Source organism: Musa acuminata, chromosome BXJ1-11, assembly GCF_036884655.1.
Source record: "Musa acuminata AAA Group cultivar baxijiao chromosome BXJ1-11, Cavendish_Baxijiao_AAA, whole genome shotgun sequence".
In the NCBI taxonomy this organism is placed as follows: domain Eukaryota; kingdom Viridiplantae; phylum Streptophyta; class Magnoliopsida; order Zingiberales; family Musaceae; genus Musa; species Musa acuminata.
This window is the reverse complement of record NC_088337.1, coordinates 13,914,302-13,921,107: the sequence shown is the minus strand read 5'-3', so window position 1 is coordinate 13,921,107 and position 6,806 is coordinate 13,914,302. Positions and strand designations below refer to the sequence as shown.

At 37.5% G+C, this 6,806-nt stretch overlaps 1 non-coding gene across 1 annotated transcript; it reads right to left on the bottom strand.

Moving 5' to 3' along the window:
• Positions 1-2,539: 2,539 nt before the first annotated feature.
• LOC135597836 (U6 spliceosomal RNA) lies at positions 2,540-2,638 on the bottom strand. Its single transcript, XR_010481428.1, has one exon. It is a non-coding gene; the product is annotated as a U6 spliceosomal RNA (small nuclear RNA).
• Between the last annotated feature and the right edge of the window lie 4,168 nt (positions 2,639-6,806).

Genomic DNA, 6,806 nt, shown 5'->3' with positions numbered 1-6,806 from the left:
ACAACCCTTACAGAATTTTCTCTCCTCTCCTCTCTTTACAGCTCAGAACTTGAAAGAAAAGAGGGAGAAAGACTTTTGGCCTTTACAACAATTTTGAGCTCTAAAAATCACAGAACAAGATCAAGATTTCAGAGTGTATTCTCTGTACTTTCAGTGCTAAATGGGTGGGGTATTTATAGGCCCCAACCCAGTTCAAATTTGGAGCTCAAAATTGTCAATTCCCGAAATTTCGGGATCAGGCGGTTGCACCTCCTGACTGGAGTGGTTGCACCGCTTGGCAGAGCTCGAAGACTGAGCATCTGGGCGGTGCCACCTCCTGTCAGGGGCGGTTGCACCTCCTGCCAGAGCTCGAAGACTGAGCTCAGGTGGTGCAACCTCCTGATTGAGGCGGTTGCACCGCTCAGCCAGTGCTCGGAGATCGAGCCCAGGCGATGCCACCTCTTGTCAAGGGAGGTTGCACCGCCCTGTCTCGCTCGGAGATTGAGCCTAGGCGGTGCCACCGCCTGGCTGGAGCAGTTGCACCTCCTAGTCTCGCTCGGAGACTGAGCCCAAGCGGTGCAACCTCCTGCCTTGGGCGGTTCAACCGCCTGGCAGAAATCAGGGTCCGAATGGGTTGATCCATTCGGCCCAATTTGGGTTTTTCAGGGGCCCAATTGCCCCAAGATTCAGTTAATGGGATCACCTCCCATTTCCAACTTAATCATTGTGCTAACTACGACATTCCCTAAGACATTTACTGCAACTTGCTTCGGTGCGTCAATCGCTTCTTCCGGCGTGCTTCCGGCGAACTTCCGTCGATCATCCGATGAACCCTCGGTGATGCCCCTGCGGACTTCCGGCAAACTCCTGGACTTGCGACGATCCACTTGGCGAGTTCTGACGAGCTTCTTTGGTAAGCTCATGGACTTCTCGGATTTGTTCCTACAGAACCTCCGACGACTGTCCGAACTTTCGTCAAACTCTCGAACTCCCAACGTGATCATTGTCTTGACTCCGGCGCAACTTCTGCTGCATGTCTTACTTTTATCGTAGTTAATCCTGCACACTTATCTCAACATATGGATTAGATAACAAATGACAATTGACTTCATTATCAAAATCCGAGATTCAACAATCTCCCCCTTTTTGATGATGACAATCAATTGATAATGGAGTTATCCTTAACTTCCCCTATCTATATGTCATACTTTAGATAAGTCTTTCTTGAATTCAAAACCTTTGAATTCAAGAGACATATTGATAAGTTAAAATCATTTAAACTTATCAATACTCCCATCATGATATATCTCTCTGAACATGATGTCAAGGCTTGACATTCATTTTCAAATTTTACATTTCAAGTTTGAATGATGGTAATAGTAGCAATTCATCATATTGTAAGATATCAACATGTAAAACTGCGAAGTAAGATTTTGATATCATTACATGATGCACACATTTCAAATGATGTTTTAGCAATTATCACATGGTAAGATATCAATACGTAAAATTACGATGCAAGTTTTTTGGTTGATATCTTGACATGATGCAAACAAGACATAATTCAAATTATAGCAATCATGGCATCTCTTGGTGATGCAAGCATGGCATTAATACTCATATATTTCTCCCCCTTTGTTCATGCCTTTACTCTGTTCATGTTATTTTTCAATAGTAAGTGATAGGAAATCAATTATACAAGCATGATATGTAGATTACTTTGAATACTTCTTCCTTTTTATTTGTTATAATCTTTTTGCATGAAGGAGGAAGGCCATTTGTAATACCAGCTATTTGTGAGTTTACACTAAGTGAAGTTAAAAATCGATCATGGTTCAGGTATCAAGATATGTATGTGAAGCAAATCTTTGCAAGTAAAAGCACTATCATTCATATTTCAAGATGGAATTCATAAGCAGGAATCATTTCATCAAATCCATTTCAGAAAAATATTTTTCACATATAAGTGTATGAGAAAATCTGATTTTTAGGATACCAATTGTTAAGCGAATTCACACATAAAATGAACACTTTCATGCATTCGGACAAGACTATGCTATAGATTTTCAAATACAATCATGAAGACAAAACATGCTTATGTTATGGAAATTTTTGTATTCAACATATAATTTCCAATATGTTATTTAGGCATGTAATGGTAGTCAAGTGATTTGATCATTCAATAAAGTCCGAAAGATAAGTTTAACTAGTTTATGTACTCGGACACATCAACATTCCTAACTCTCTTCTTATGAAATCAAATTGTTCTTCACTTAGAGGTTTTGTAAAAATATCGGCTAGTTGATGTTTAGTATCAATGAATTCTATGATTACATCATGATTAGTAACATGATCTCGTATAAAGTGATGTCTAATATCAATATGTTTTGTTCTTGAGTGTTGTATAGGATTTTTCGTTAAGCATATTGCACTTATGTTATCACATTTAATAGAAATATTTTTAAGATGAATTTTATAATCTTTTAAGGTGTTTTTCATCCATACAACTTGTGAACAGCATGCACTTGCTGCAATATATTCAGCTTCGGTTGTTGAAAGTGCAATCGAGTTTTGTTTCTTAGTTTGTGCGTGTCATCCTTGCGCAGGGGCCATGCTAATTTTCTTACCAAAAAAGTTTTGTTTCTTAGATGACTAGGAAACAAGGGCATGTCCTAAAAATTGACATGTTCCTGATGTGCTTTTTCTATCTAGTCTACAGCCAGCAAAGTCCGCATCATGATTCTCTAATTTTGGGTACCATAATCCTAGATTTGTGGTACCATTAAGATATCTAAGTATTCTTTTAATTGCTTTGAGATAAGATATCTTAGGGTTTGATTGAAATCTAGCACAAAGTCCTACACTGAACATGATATCTGGTCTAGTTGCAGTGAGGTAAAGTAAACATCCTATCATACCCCTATAAGTTTTTTGATCGAAGCTTTCTCCACTTTCATCAATTTCTAACTTAGTGGAGGTGCTCATAGGAGTGTTAATAGCTTTTGAGTTATTCATATTAAACTTTTTCAGCAAATTCATAGCATATTTAGTTTGACTAATAAAGATGCCATTGCTTAGTTGTTTGATTTGTAAGCCTAAGAAGAATGTTAATTCTCCCATTAAACTCATTTCGAATTCAAGACTCATAGTTTTAGCAAAAGATTCACAAAGAGATTCATTCGTAGAACCAAAGATAATATCATCAACATAAATCTGAACAATGAGAAAATTATTTTCAAAATTCTTGATGAACAATGTAGTATCAACCTTGCCTTTTGTGAAATTATTTTCAATAAGAAAAGAACTAAGTCTCTCATACCAAACCCTCGGAGCTTGTTTTAAACCATAGAGAGCTTTGGTTAATCTAAACACATGATTAGGGAGGCTATTATTTTTAAATCCAGGAGGTTGTTCAACATAGACTTCTTCGGAAATAAAGCTATTTAGAAAAGCGCATTTAACATCCATTTGACACAACTTAAAATTATTACTACTAGCGTAGGCAAGGAGCATCCTTTTGGCTTCTAATCGAGCCACAGGAGCGAAGGTTTCTTCGTAATCGATACCTTCTTCTTGGTTGAAACCTTTGGCCACTAATCTAGCCTTGTTTCTAACCACGATACCATATTCATCTTGGTTGTTTCTAAAAACCCATTTAGTACCAATAACTAAATGGTCATTTGGCCTAGGAACAAGCTGTTAGGATCGGAGCGGCACTAAGAGGGGGGGATGAATTAGTGCAGCGGATTAAAACGTTGGTTTCGACAGATCTTTCGTACGATAAGAACGGAACTTGAAAAGCTTAACTTGAAAGCGTAGTCTTAAAGTTGCGCAGCAAAGGTAATAAGGAACTAAAGTATGTAAGAAGGTTTGCAGTAATGTAAATAGCAATAACGAAATGCAAACCAAAGATCACGCCGATTTTAGAGTGGTTCGGTCAAATGACCTACATCCACTTGCGAGGCCCCTTTTCGATGAGGCTCCCACCTTCCACTATCAAATCTCTTGAAATGGAAGGGCAAATACCCCTCTTACAACCTTTTACAAGCAGTTCAACCTCTTATAAATTTTCAGCAAGAAAGAAGGAGGAGAACTATCTAGCAAATTGAAAACAAGAAAGGCAAAGACTCTTCTAAGACTTTTCTCTCAATCACTTGCTGCTCAAAGAGTTGTATTCTCAGTTGAGACTTGAGGGGTATTTATAGGCCTCAAGAGGATTCAAATTTGGGCTCCAAAAATTTGAATTCTTTTATGTTCCCGATGCTGGCGGTGCCACCGCCCAGCGCTCGGGTGCTGGACGGTGCAACCGCCTAGCCCAGGAGGTGTCACCGCCTAGCTCTCGGGTGCTGGGCGGTGCCACCGCCCAGCCCAGGCGGTGCCACCGCCAAGCTCTCGGGTGCTGGGCGCTGCTACCGCCCAGCCAGGCGGTGCCACCGCTTGGCTCTCCAATTCATTGGTTTGGCTTAATTTTAGCCCAAACCAAAACTGACTTTGGGCCCAGTTGGCCCCTACCTAGGATATAGAATTATCTCTTAATCCTAATCCTAATTACAAGTGAACTACATAACAAAAAAAACATCCTAAGCAAGTTTTCAACCGCGAACGTCGAGTCTTGTTCCGGCGAGCTTTCCGACGAACTTCTTCCGATGGACTCCTTGCAAGCTCCCGATCTTGTGATGACTTTAACGAGTAGCCGAGCCTTCTCAGTGATCTCCGTGAACCTCCGACGATCTCTTCGGTGAACTTTCAAAAATTCTGATAGGTTCCCGATTTCTTCTCGGTTGGTTCCGGCAGCATCTCCGACGATTCTTCGGACTCTTAAACGTCCATCGATCTTGACTCCGGTATTCTTGCTTTGTGTTTTCTGGTTATCGTAGTTAATCCTACACACTTAACTCAATAATATGGATTAGATCAATTAACCCATCATTTGATTTTATCATCAAAATCTGAGATTCAACAATCTCCCCCTTTTTGATGATGACAATCAATTGATGACGGAGTTAAACATAACTCCCCCTATCTATATGCCATATTATGAGAAGATGAAAACACTTGAATTTCATCCATAGAATTCAAGCATAAACCGATAAGTTCTAACCGTAGAACTTATCGTTATTCTCATTAAGCAATAGTAAATACAAAACTTCGATGAAAATCATTTTCAAGTAGAATGATAAGAGACAATTTTTACTACGATAGGAGATAAATATTTTCAACATGAATTTCATGATATAAATGTAAGGCAAGCTTTCAATATGATCAATCAATCTTGCGATATTCTCAAGGATTTTGTAAGGCATATAAGACATTCATATCACACATGCTTTTGAAATTCATATAAGTCATGCTATCAAAATGGTACAAGTCATCACTTTTCTCCCCCTTTGTCATCAACAAAATGGGAATGAGACTTGAAGAATATAACTTGTGATTATAATATCAGAAATTCAGCATTGATCATACGAAAATCCATCATCCAAAATTAAGTATGCTAAAATATTTACGCAGAGTTCACCTAAAGGAAAATTCAGCATTCATCCATTTTATCAAATCTCTTCTTTCTATAAATAACACAAATTGTAGGTGTGCAAGGAAGAGATTGTGATTAAAAAATATCAAGTAGTAACTCCAATAAGTCAAGATCATAATTCGAATACAAACTCATTTAAATTTACATCATCAACTTGAAACTCATAATCAAGCCATCAAAATCAATTATGAGATTCATAAAATATCATAAAATCATTAATCTTGATCAGATGGGAGCGGTGTTTGACTCAAGATAGGATAAGATAATTTAATATGTCATTTAGAATCGAAAGAGAAGGATAAGATTCATCGAGGAACAGAGAGGATGAAAAACTTTATGGAAAATCCATTCAAACAAGTTTATTTTTAGGGATAATTTAACATACCTAATTCCCTTCTAATGAATTCAAATTGGTCTTCGTTCAAAGCTTTTGTAAATATATCTGCTAATTGATGCTTTGTGTCAATGAATTCTAGAACAACATCATTGTTAAGGACATGATCGCGTATGAAATGATGCCTAACGTCGATGTACTTAGTTCTAGAGTGCTGAATTAGATTTTTAGTAAGACATATGACACTAGTATTATCACATTTTATGGGAATGTTTTTAAAGTGAATTCCATAGTCTTCTAATGTATTTTTCATCCAAATAACTTGTGCACAACATGCACTTGCAGCAATGTATTCGGCTTCCGCCATAGATAGTGCAACTGAATTTTGTTTCTTGGAAGTCCAAGAAACAAGTGCTTGTCCTAAAAATTGGCATGTTCCGGATGTACTTTTTCTATCTATCCTGCATCCGCCAAAATCGGCATCTGCATAAGTTATTAGATCGAATTTTTCAGATTTTGGATACCACAATCCTAAATTTGGAGTTCCTTTAAGATACCTAAGTATTCTTTTAACACTCTTAAGATGAGATAATTTAGGATTAGATTGAAACCTAGCGCAAAGTCCTACACTAAACATAATATCTAGTCTAGTCGCGGTGAGGTAGAGTAGACTACCTATCATTCCCCTATATATTTTTTGATAGAAATTTTCACTATTTTCATCCATATCTAACTTAGTCGCAGTACTCATAGGGGTGTTTATTGCTTTTGAATTATCCATGTTAAATCGTTTTAACAATTCTAATGTATATTTGGATTGGTTAAGAAATATACCATCACTAAGTTGTTTGATTTGTAATCTAAAAAAGAAAGTTAATTCACTCATTAAACTCATTTCAAATTCATGACTCATACATTATGCAAATGATTCACATAGTGATTCATCCGAAGAGCCAAAAA